This window comes from Carlito syrichta, unplaced genomic scaffold (assembly GCF_000164805.1).
Source record: "Carlito syrichta isolate Samal-C Ts95f unplaced genomic scaffold, Tarsius_syrichta-2.0.1 Scaffold287925, whole genome shotgun sequence".
In the NCBI taxonomy this organism is placed as follows: Eukaryota; Metazoa; Chordata; class Mammalia; order Primates; family Tarsiidae; genus Carlito; species Carlito syrichta.
In genome coordinates this window covers 1,829-14,588 of record NW_007232021.1, presented here as the reverse complement: position 1 = coordinate 14,588, position 12,760 = coordinate 1,829, and the positions used below count along the sequence as shown (strand labels likewise).

The window sequence follows — 12,760 nt, the reverse complement described above, 5'->3', positions numbered from 1 at the left end:
CTTCCCAGGTAGGCGTGGTGACGCGGCCAGGCACTGTGACACAGTCCCGATGACCTCAGCTTCTCCCAGAAGGCAGAACTTGAGCCACACACTGACGCCGGCTCCCGTGAGAGCTGAGCTGACACTCCCCCACTGCTCCCTCACAACCCAGCAGCACCGCTGGAGCACGCAGCCGTCGCCGCCATCACCAGCCCTGCACTGCCCATCCCAGGGGTGAGTCCTCGTTCCCGGGGACTCCAGCATGTTCAGGAAGGAGCTCCGCTTTATGCAGGAGCAACTGTGGCCCCCAATGATGACATGTTGCCACCCCTTAGTGTGTTCTGCGCTCAGGTGCAATCGCCTCTCTGGATCCACCTTCACTGTCGCCCAGGCTGGAGTGCAGGGCCATGCTCACGGCCAGCGCGGCCTCGACCTGCTGGGCTCGGGCAATCCTTCTGCCTCAGCCTTCCAAGTAACTAATATGCCTGGAGATTTTCAAACCAGACTCACTGGTCCACGAGCAGAACTTCAATAAAAGGTGAGAAATCCCAGTGCCAACAGCTCCCACCATCCTGACCCATGGAGCCCACCCTGCACATGAGGATCCGTTGGGGAGGCATCGCTATTGAATGCTGGCCCCTCGGTGTACGCCAGTGCCCCAGACGGACACCACCCAACACCCATCGCAACCAATCCCAGAAAGAAAGGACATCTTAAAGGCTACAAGAAGAGGCACTTCCAAAGACACTGTACCAACACGAAAATAAACAAAACAGATTTTAAAAAATATTACAGGTTAAGGTTTTGTTAAATACTGGCTCAAAAATAATACCTGCCCACCAGGTCAGAAGGGCAACAGCATCCTTCTGTGGCACATGAGAACAGGTTTTTGTCTGAGTTTTCCATACGATTCCACAGGATTAGAAGAGTTACATATCATTAGGTAGAAGTTATGCTGTTACTTCTCAAGTTTAGTTTTCTAACTGGATCACAGCTTTTATAAGAAAAACAACCTATAAAACCCTTAAAGCAAGGAAAATACATGCAATAAATAAGCCAAACACACCTACCCAACCACACACACAAGCTGCCCAAGGCACCAACTGAACAAAACATATGCACATGACAAACAGCCCTCTCACCCCCGGTCAAACGTGACCCTCGGCCACGTACTCCTTACCCAGAGGGCACAGACCACACTCAGTTACTACCCAGAAACAGCCACAACTAACATGACCACGGGAGGCATCAGGCCCAGGACATCAGAGCACGACACTACTCCAGGATGAAACACATTACACCAGAAGAGGAGGAAAGCGTCACGTCACGGAGAACGTGACTCCGATGTGACAATGCCACAAGGGTTTTCTGTAGAATTCACTGACACCTGGTGCAAGGAAGATTTTTTCTTAATAGGAGAAAAGTTAAATAGAAACCTATATAAATGAATTTGCTAATTACAAATTCACTAGCAAATTCATTAAGAATGACATAAAACTGCTCTAGGGACAAGCTTCTAAGCAGTGCCACGTTCCAGTCCATTGTTTGTTCAGTCTATCAAGTGGGAAAGCCACATTTGACACTTTTCTTCACCACTATTGTTACAGCAGCAGAAGAAACAAAACACAAAGAGGGCTGCCAGCCAGACACAAAGCCAAATTCTGCTCCCCAGAGTCACTTTTCACAGCAATAATGCAGCATTTATCAATTGTTTAAAATTAGGCCGTCAACCATATGTCTCTGGGCAACTGCATCCCCACAGTGGCCTGAGAGGGTTATGCACCAACAGAGCCCGGTACACCCTGAAGACTCCCGCCGGCCCCACGCTGCCCTCTGGCATGACGACTGCGCACGAGACAGCCATGCCATGGCTTATCTCCAACATATGTGAACTCACCCATCCAAAACCAAAAGCTCCAGGCCCATCTCCAAACTCCACCCATGCCCTCTGATAAGGCAAGGGCCGCTGCAGCCACCCTAGTATGCGGGTGACGGGCCACCACTGCATCCAACTAAAAACATTCCCTCCTGTCAATCCTGTCAGCCCTGCAGAGACCGCTGCCACTTCCTTTCCGGACTCCACTTGCTCAAAAGAGGCGGTCCAGCCTGCACACCTGGCCCCTCGTCCTCCAGGGACACAGGACACAGCAGCCAGCCCCGTCCTAGGCACACTCCAGAGCCTCCCACCATGAACAAGCATCTCAGCAAAGCTCTCCAGTCAGTGACCACAGTGACCTGGCCCAGAAGGTGGCATGGCATCAGAGATGTCCTGGTCAGGAAGAAACTGGATGGAGAAAACACACTCAGTAAACATGAGTCTTTTCACGTCACTGAGGAAAGGAGTGAGGAGGAAATGGAAAGGGGAGGGAAAACAGTGTAACCATCGACGTTTGTTAAACAGTGCATCGCTCAGCCGGGCTCGGTGGCTCAGCCTGTCCTCCCACGCCTTTGGGAGACTGAGGTGAGTGGATGGCCTGAGCCTGCGGGTTCGAGACCCGCCTGGGCAACTGGGCGAGACCTCATCTCTACAATAAAATCCAAAAAATTAGCCGGGCGTGGTAGTGCACACCTGTAGTTCTAGCTACTTGGAAGGCTGAGGAGGAAAGATCGTCGGAGCCCAGCGGGTCGAGGCTGCGGTGGCCGGGAGCGGCCACTGCACTCCAGTCTGGGCGACAGAGTGAGACTCCAACTCAAAACAAAAAACAAAAAAAACAGTACATCACTCTGAAGTCTCCTTAGTCCCAGGTCAAATGCCCTTTGATATCAGACTTAAGAAATAATGAAACATTTCTAGGACAACTATGAAGTCTTTGGACACAATTAGGCATTGAGGAACACAGCCTCGTGAGATAAAGCGCATACTCAAAGCTCAGGGGAAAAGGGAAAGAAGGCATCTAGCTTAGAGCCCATCCCAAAAATGGCTTTTAAATCAAAGAAATAAACAATAAACAAATACAAACAACAACCAAAGATCCCAACACTGATAAAACACAGAAAACCCCAAAATATCCACTAAACATAACCTCAATCCACTAAGATGGATAGTGCTTTTTAAAAAAATTGCTAGCGGTTGTGCACAAATTTCATATTTTTTTAAAAATGGAAGCGGCCTGGCCACAGTGCATAAGCCCCAGAGCCTCAGCTCTGCCCATTGACTATGCTGTGTTGGATGTAGCTAGTTAGTGGCTTCCCGGAATGTTAGAAGAGAGGGAGGGCAAGCCTGGTGCCCTCGGAAGGCACAGTTTACAAACACATCCAGGGAGGGTTAGAGGTAGCAGTCGGGTCATGGTATTAGTTGGCTTTCACAATTCTCAATGCAGCAAGCAGGCTGCAAGTCCGAGCTTCACTGGAGCAGTCAGAACACCTGGTCCACTAAAGAGAAGATTCTGGGTGGACGGCAAGAGAGCTCTGAATTCTTCAGAGGAATCCTAGGTTGGAGGAGAAACAGGAGCATTAGACACATTTCAAAATGCCACACTTTGCAAACCTCCCACCTAACAGCTACAGAATGTGCACTTAATATATTCTCCAGACTGGGGGCTTAAGAGTTTAATGGCGAATGTATGTCTCCGATCAAGGAAACACCAAGTCTGCCTGATCTGAATCTGATCTTGGTTCAGTCCATCATCTTAGTGGCGGCAGCAGCTACCTCTTGGGATGTGCATACTCATGTCCTGTAAGTACATGATCTCCTTCTGTCCTCGTAGCCACTGGTGTAGGAGCTGACACTCCTGCCATTTGCAGATGAAGAAGATGCAGCACACACAGGTCACTTGCCCCAGGATCCACAGCTATCAAACAGCAAAACTGGGACCGAAGCCAAGTCTCACTGAGTGCAGCGGCCTTACCACCACCACCTTCTTGGTGGGGAACGCTTTTTAACAGCCTCCCAGAAGCAAGACATAGTCATACTGGGAGGGAGGGAGCAGGAGACAAGAGGTCACAAGTGTATATTAAGTCTGACTGTCATCTTCCAGAAGAGAGACTAGCGACAGAGATAAGATGATACATGCAAAGTAAACATAGTAAGTCACATTAAATGTCAACATTTTCATAGTATCAATAAGAGTCCAAAGAAAAAAGTAATTATATCCAGCTGAGTGAGCCAAAGAGGAGGTGGGGTTTAGGCTTTGAAGAATGGGTAAGATTTGGCTATTGAAAGCAATGCCCGTAATAAGCAAGTGCAAATCAGTCGTTTTCATCTGGAGGTGATGGTGTCCCCCTCAGGGGCCATCTGGAAATTTCTGGTTATTACAACTGGGGGAAGGTGCTATCCTCATCTACTGGGTAGAGGCCACACACACTACTGAACATCAAATAATGCACAGGGCAGCCTCACAGCCAAGAATTATCTCACCAAAACATCAGGAGTGTGCCAAGGGGAAAAGCCCTATGCTAAATAAATGTCTTTTTGGATTGTGCTGTGATGACGATAATAAAATTGCACAATCTTCCTCAAAGAATATTTGATTATAAACATCACTATCAAAATAATCTGGGGTTGTATCCACTGTTGTGTAAAAGAAATAAGTGGCAGGCACCTGGGCCTGTGGGTGTGGAGACCGGAAGCGAGTTCAGACCTGGTACGGTGGGAATGGCAGCAGTGACCACAGAAAGCAGAAACCAACTGTGTAGACCAAGCTGCCAAGAAGGGAGAAAGCAAGAGGCAAGAAGAGCCAGGAGCATAAGGCTGAGCACTGGAGAAAGAAGGAAGAAGGACGGGCAGTCAATAGAAGCACTGCAGACACGGGAGGAGGGGAGAGGGAGACAGACAAGAGAATGGGCTCAGTGGCTCAGTCGGTCGTCCCACTACTTTGGGAGGCCAAGGCAAGTGGATTGCCTGAGTCCACGGGTTCAAGACCAGCGTGGGCAACTTGGCGAGACCTCGTCTCTACAATAAATCGAAAAATCAGCTGAGTGTGACAGCGCACACCTGTAGTTCCAGCTACCTGGAAGGCTGAGGCGCGAGGATCACCTGAGTCCAGCAGGTCAAGGCTGCAGTGGCCATGAGTGTGCCACTGCACTCCAGCCTGGGCGACAGAGTGAGGCCAATTCAAAAAATCATCATCATCATCATCTAATAAAAACCATATATTCTCTCCCCAGAAAAATCCACATCTGCACTCACATCAAAGACCGCAGCAAGAATACCAGCAACTTCACTAGATGCTCCCAGGAAGTCCACCGGTAACAACGGTCAGAAATTCCTGCTCTAACACTTTCTGGTGAAATAGCAAACCGGTTTTGAAAATGCATTTCTTTCCTTCCAAAGTAGAGTTTGCAATACAGAAAGACTTATTATTTCCTCATTATTTTCAAAAATGAAAGCAACAAAAACACCAACCCCTTTGGGTCCCCTCCCACTGTGGAAGCTTGTCTGTCATCTCAATAAATCCTGCTTTCTCAAAGAAAAAAGGGCGTAACTGCAGCAAAACAATGTAGCCTTCAAAAGTAATGTGTGCTGGGTTTTGACTCATGGACATGTAGACAGAAATACTAAGACGTAAATAACTCAAACACTGATCTTGTCTCAATCAGACAGCCCAGCCTAGAGGTCAGCAGCTAAGGAGGAAAGAAAAAAGGCTCAAATAATTCATTCAAGAATAAGTAAGGCCGGACTTGGTGGCTCAGCCTGTAATCCCAGCGCTTTGGGAGGCTGAGGTGAGTGGACTGCCTGAGCCTGCAGGTTCGAGACCTGCCTGGGCAACTTGGCGAGACCTCATCTCTACAATAAATCAAAAAGTAGCCGGGCGTGGTAGCGTGTGCCTGTAGTTCCAGCCACTTGGAAGACTGAGGCGGAAGGATCACCTGAGCCCAGCAGGTCGAGGCTGCGATGGCCAGGAGCAGCCACTGCACTCCAGTGTAGGTGACAGAGTGAGATTCCAACTCAAAAAAAAAAAAAATAGAATAAGTGAAATGAGACTGAAATCTAATTTTCTAGAAAAGAATGTATCCGTAAGGATTGGGCTTCTGTTCTCTTGTCATTGCTGATGTTTCAAATAGCAACGATGCTCGTGTCTCAGTGACAGAGCGATCATGTCACAGCAGAGGTCACATCAGTGGCCATGTGAGCCTTATACAGCAAGACCGAGTCTCACCCGGGTTTCTTCAGTCACAATGATCGCCACTTGCTGAAGTGAACAATGGCTGCACCACATTGTTTCGACTGAGCCTCATGACCAAGCTATGAAGCAGCTGTAACTTGCATCCTCACGTCCACAGGCGGGAACTGGGGTTCAGTCAGGTCAGAGAATGAGGACTCCAGCCAGGACTAAGCCCGAGTCTCACAGTCTGCCCAGTGGCCACCCGGCCCTTCAGAGGACAGCACTGCAGCCTTTCACCAGATGCCCAGGACAGTGAGTAGGGTGGCACTAAACACACCTCTTTGTCCCAGGCAGTCGCAGACACGTGTCTGATGTGACCCAGAGCCCGTCAGCAGGAGCTGGCTGTGGGAACACTGTCTCTACAGAACAGGAGCAGGGCTGGGCCGTGAGCACACTAGGCGCTGTGGGACAGGCTCAGAGTCACGAGTTTTCCATTTGCTTACAAGCGTCCTTCAGCCACGTGACCGTGCGTCCTGTCTGTGTTCACAGCTCTTTCCCTGGGACAGTGCTGAGCAGATATTCGAGAGCCACCTGGTGAATGTGTTAAAGGGCAAGGAGCTGGCCTGGCAATTTCCACATCACTTCTGACTACAACGCTCAGCTAACCAGAGGCAGGACGGAACTGCATTCAGCAGGAACAGAGAATAAGGATAATTGGTACCTTTTTTCCCCTCTTTCTTCCCCTCAGACCATTTCAATCGTGTTGGTGAAATCGTGACAGCTGGGGAGCCAGACAACTGTAAGAAGAAAAGTTTAGTGGTTTCAGTGTTCTAATGCATTCCTATAGCCAGACTTCACTAACAGAGGACATATTTACTTGTTCAATTTCAATGTGAGGAGTTTTACTGAAGAGGATGTATTTATATCTCATTAATCTTTCTTTTTTTGAGTTGGAGTCTCACTCTGTCAGCCAGGCTAGAGTGCAATGGCATGCTCACAGTCACCACAGCCTTGACCTGCTGGGCTCAGGTGATCCTTCTGTCTCAGTCTTCTAAGTAGCTGGAACTACAGACATGCGCCACCACTCCCAGATAGTTTTTTTATTTACTGTAGAGACGAGGTCTCGCCAAGTTGCCTGGGCTCTCTCTTAACTGACTTGCTGCTGGCTTCCTGAGGGAGGCATGCCCGAGATACCTGGAAGAACCACCCCACAGGTATGTAGAGCCACCGAGGCCTGGCACAAATGCTACCTGCCCTGGAGAGCCTCCCAGTAAGAATTCCTTACTCCTACAGTCAGTGTTTATGAAGCTACTGTACTGTATTGGTCACCTGCTTATGACTAGCTATATATCCTTCTTGAATTCAAAATGTGTTTGTTGAATGCATCAATGACACCTACAGAAAGGTGGCATAAATGAAAAGATTAATCAAGAAAATGGTAATGAAATGCCTCAAAGAAACACTAAAACATGACAGCATATCAATATCCCGCCTTCTTTCTACAAATGTGCAAACACTCAAAGTTCAAAGAACAGTGTCTTACTAAGTTCATGTTTTCTTTGCTGGTTCTCTTCAATTCACCGATGGCCACAGACTCTGGAGTGGAGTACTTGTTTTTCTTTTCCGACATCATCTGATTTCCCAGGACCTTCCGCTGATTTAGGAACAGAAAATATTTGATTGATATGCAACTACTGTACCTACACTGGCCTTTAAAACTACAGTTTCCTTAGGTGAAAAAAAACTCAGCAGTCTGCTGGCACAGATGTGGTAAAAAGGGAGTACTTAGCCACTGCTGGTGGGAGTGCAAACTAGTACAACCTCTATGGCAACTGGCATGGAGATTTCCAAAGGACTAAAAGTAGATCTACCATTTGATCCAGCAATCCCACTACTAAGTATCCACCGAAAGGAAGAGAGGTTGTTATACAAAAAAAACCCCTGCACTCGGATGTTTACTGTAGCACAATTCATAACAGCAAAGATGTATAATCAACCTAAATGCCCATCAAAGAAATCAGTGGATTATAAAAATCTGGCATAGATACACACACACACACATACCATAGAATACTGTTTAGCCATAGAAAAGAAAGAAATAGGCAGGGCTCGGTGGCTCAGCCTATAATCCAAGCACTTTGGGAGACTGAGGAGAATGGTTTGCCTGAGCCCGTGGGTTCGAGACCAGCCCAGGCAATTTGGCAAGACCTCGTTTCTACAATAAAATAAAAAATTAGCCGTGTGTGGTGGCACACACCCATAGTTCCAACTACTTGGAAGGCTGAGGCAGAAGGATTGCTGGAGTCCAGCAGATCGAGGCTGTGGTGGCTGTGAGTGTGCCATGGCACTCCAGCCTGGGCAATGGAGTAAGATTCTGACTCGAAAAAAAAAGCCAGGCATGGTAGCACGTGCCTATAGTTCCAGCTACTTGGAAGACTGAGGTGGAAGGACCGCCAGAGTTCAGCTTGGTTGACGCTGGGACAGCCATGAGTGTGCCACTGCACTCTAGCCTGGGCAACACAGTGAGACTCCAACTCACCAAAAAAAAAAAAAAAAAGAATGAAATAACGTCTCTTGCAGCAACTTGGGTGGAATTGGAGAACACCATCCAGAAAACCAAACACCACACATTCTTACTTACAAGTGGGAACTAAACTAAGGACCTGCCAAGGCATGGAGAATGGTTTAACAGACATCGGAGACTCAGGAGATGGGAAGGAGGGGGTAGAGGGACGAAAAATCACCTGTCTGGGCCCATGCACACAGGTGGGGGGTAAACCAAGCCCAGACTTCTTCACCACTAGACAATGCAGCCATGTAACCAGAACCTATTTGTACCCCCTAAAGCTACTGAAACTGAAAAACAGCACTCAGATACGTTCTGCATGGACCCTCCCAGGCCATCTAATACAAGGGAGGCCAAAGCATGTTACTAAAATAACCCAAAAGAATTGCCTTTCTTTCAGTTCTCATTTTTTTCCCCACATTTAAAAGAGCTACAACATTGGAAACAACTTTATAGTTGATATAAACGAGCTAATAGAGGCCAATGACAGTGTGCCTGAGACCCTAAAACAAACACCAGTTACCTGTCAGCATAATTTCTCTCTCCAAAGACGTGCTGTCTCTGGCAGTGTTACAGAAAGCTCCTTCCCGTCCTGGGCTGGCTCTGCTCTAAGACTCTGCTTTCCTGCCATTCTGCACAGGACTGGAAACTTGGAGAAATTCTATACACATTCCTAATATGGCCACAGGAGGGTACAGGTCTTCTTAAGAGGATCACGTGAATACATCGACAGTCAGCACAAGACTAAAAGCCCTTTCATCTCTGAGCAGCTTAGAAGCTGATGTAACTTACTGTAACAGCTAACAGTGACAATTCTACCATCTTTGGAGAAATCTTCCCGTTTCTCCCTTGGAGAATACATTGGAATGCCAAAAAAAGAACATATCAAAGCTAGACCATGTAACTCCACACTTATAAATATCAGCAGCAATGTTCAGAATATTCTGATGTAATAATTTACATGAGAGGAGTTCTGGAGGGAAAAAGTCTAGCCTCAAAGGAGATCAAGACAGGATGGTCAATTATTACTTAATAAAGCTGGGGGAGAAAACAAACAAAACTTTTTTATCAATTTTTTTTTTTTTTTGAGTTGGAGTCTCACTGTCGCCCAGACTGGAGTGCAGCGGCCGCTCCCGGCCACCGCAGCCTCGACCCGCTGGGCTCCGGCGATCCTTCCGCCTCAGCCTTCCAAGTAGCCAGAATTACAGGCATGCGCTACCACACCTGGCTGATTTCTTGATTTATTGTAGAGATGAGGTCTCGCCTGCCCAGGCGGGTCTCAAACCCGCGGGCTCAGGTAATCCACTCACCTCAGCCTCCCAAAGGCGTGGGATTACAGGCTGAGCCACCGAGCCCGGTTATCAATTTTTTAAAAAAGCAGGTTTGGTGTGGTAGTTCACACCTGTCATCCTAGCACTTTAGGAGGCCAAGGCAAGACAATGACATGAGCCTAGGACTACATGATACCAGTCTGGGCAAGAGTAAGACCACGACTCTGCAAGAAAAAAAAAAATCAAAGAAGTTAGCCAGGCATGGTGGAACATGCCTGTGGTCCCAGCTACTCGAGAGGCTGAGGCAGAAGGATCGCCTGAACCCAGGAGTTGGAGGCTGTGGTGAGCCGTGATCATGCCACTGCACTCCAGCGTGGGCAACAGAGTGAGACACTGACTCAAAAATAAACAAATAAAAAGCAGAGTAGACATCAAATAGCTAAACCACTGAACTACTGGAAAAATAAGACCAGTTCGTCTTCCCTTCATAAGGCAGGCAGAGTATCACCTCGGAAAACGCCGAACAGGGGCTGCCAGGAGCCACAGGCCTGGTTGGAAAGCTGCCAAAGAACTTTAAGAAGACACTTCATTTCACCCTTCCAGAACCATTGAGCAAAATCCTACATCTATTATGAGCTCTAAAATCTCTTCCTTTATAATAAAAACACTTTACTCCCTGTTTTATAAAAGTTGCTGACATTTGTGTTTAAAATCGTTGCTCTACAATGTTTTATCCTGATGGAATTGTAAGCTTTTTTTATAAACTCTGAAGTTCTGCATTCTCAATTGGTAAAGATGTGGGCACCTGCCAGAAAGACACTGTATATTTACATACAATTAGCAACACACCTACAGCAACTGCAAGAGAAGAGCTCACTAAGACAGAAGGCCACACCTTCCTAACTTCAGACAAAAGCACATTTATGTGACTCACACACAGAAAGACAACTCTAACTTTTCTGTTTATCAATCATCTCTATGACAGGGAAGACAAGGAATGACAGGCTTTTCCGACTGAAGGAAAAAAAGAGGTGAACTAAGGATGTTCATTTTACCCAGCAAGTAAATGCACTTCCAGGGTACTGGCAAAGGAATTTTTTTTTTTAAACTAAGAAAGTAAGGCCAGGCGTGTTGTCTCAAGCCTGTAATCCCAGCACTTTGGGAGGCCGAGGTGAGGGGGTTGCCTGAGCCCACGGGTTCCAGAACAGCCTGGGCAACTTGGCAAGACCTCATATCTACAATAAATTTTTTTAAAAAGTAGCTGGGTGTGGTAGCATGCGCCGGTAGTTCTAGCTACTTGGAAGGCTGAGGTGGAAGGATCAAGGGAGCCCAATAGGTCGACACTGGGGTGGTCGTGAGCGTGCCACTGCATTCCAGCCTGGGCAACGGAGTAAACCTCCAACTCAAAAAAAAAAAAAAGGCAAAATATATATAACATAAATTTTACCATTTTAGCCTTTTTTTTAAAGTATGCAGCTCAGTGGCATTAAGACCACCCATCAACTGTGCAACCATCACTACCACTCAGCTCCAGAACTTTCTCATCCTCCCAAACACAAACACCAACCGTAAATCCCATCTCCCAGTCCCCACCCCAACCTTTGATGGCCTCCTTCCACTTTGTTTCCATGAATCTGACCTCTACCTTAGGGACCTCCTGTAAGTGGAATCATACAGTCTTGACCCCTTTACGACTGGCCTATTTCATTTAGCATAATGCAGCACGCATCAGAATTTCCTTCCTTTCTAAGGATGAATACTATTCTATTACCTGTACATACCACATTTGGTTTATCTAGTCATCTGTCAGTGGAATTGAGTTGCTTCCACCTCTTGACTATTGTGAATAGCGCTGCTGTGAACATGGGTGTGCAAATATTGCCTCGAGATCCTGCTTTCTTTTTTTTTTTTTTTTCCTGAGTTGGAGTCTCACTCTGTCGCCCAGACTGCAGTGCAGTGGCTGCTCCTGGCCACCACAGTCTCAACCTGCTGCGCTCTGGCAATCCTTCCGCCTCCACCTTCCAAGTAGCTGGAACTATAGGCACGCACTACTACACCCGGCTAATTTTTTGATTTATTGTAGAGATGAAGTCTCGCCAAGTTGCCGAGGCGGGTCTCGAACCCGCAGGCTCAGGCAATCCACTCACCTCAGCCTCCCAAAGGCATGGAATTACAGACTGAGCCACTGAGTCCGGTGAGACCCTGCTTTCAATTCTTTTGGATATAAGCCCAGAAGGAGTATTGCTGAATCAAAGGTAAATCGAGGTCAATTTCTCTTTCTTTTTTTTTTTTTTGAGTTGGAGTCTCACTCCATTGTCCTGACTGGAATGCAATGGCATGCTCCCGGTCACCACAGCCTTGACCTGCTGGGCTCCAGCGATCCTTCTGCCTCAGCCTTCCAACTAGCCAGAATTACAGGCGTGTGCTACCATGCCCGGCGAATTTTTGATTTATTGTAGAGATGAGGTCTTGCCAAGTGGCCTGGGTGGGTCTCGAACCCGCGGGCTCAGGCAATCCACTCACCTTGGCCTCCCACAGTGCTGGGATTACAGGCTGAGCCACCGAGCCTGGCCTAGTTTAATTTTCAAAGACTCACCATACTGCACCATTTTACATTCCCACTAGTCTCACACAAGGGCTTCAACAGCTCCACAGTCTCAACAGCACTTGTTTTCCGTCTTTTTTGACAACAGTCATCCTGGTGGGTATGAAGCAGCATCTCACTGTGGTTTCGGTTTGCATGTTCCTGATGATTAGTGAGGCTGAGCATTTTTCCATGCCTTTTTTTTTTTTGAGTTGGAGTCTCACTGTCGCCCAGACTGGAGTGCAGTGACCGCTCCTGGCCACCGCAGTCTCGACCTGCTGGGCTCCGGTGATCCTTCCGCCTCAGCCTTCTGCTG

At 47.6% G+C, this 12,760-nt stretch overlaps 1 long non-coding RNA gene across 1 annotated transcript; it reads right to left on the bottom strand.

The window, feature by feature from the left end:
• Window positions 1–2,779: 2,779 nt before the first annotated feature.
• LOC103255188 lies at window positions 2,780–7,654 on the bottom strand. Its single transcript, XR_504007.1, has 3 exons — window positions 7,567–7,654; window positions 6,745–6,820; window positions 2,780–3,407 (listed from the first exon to the last, which is right to left on the bottom strand). It is a non-coding gene; the product is annotated as an uncharacterized LOC103255188 (long non-coding RNA).
• Between the last annotated feature and the right edge of the window lie 5,106 nt (window positions 7,655–12,760).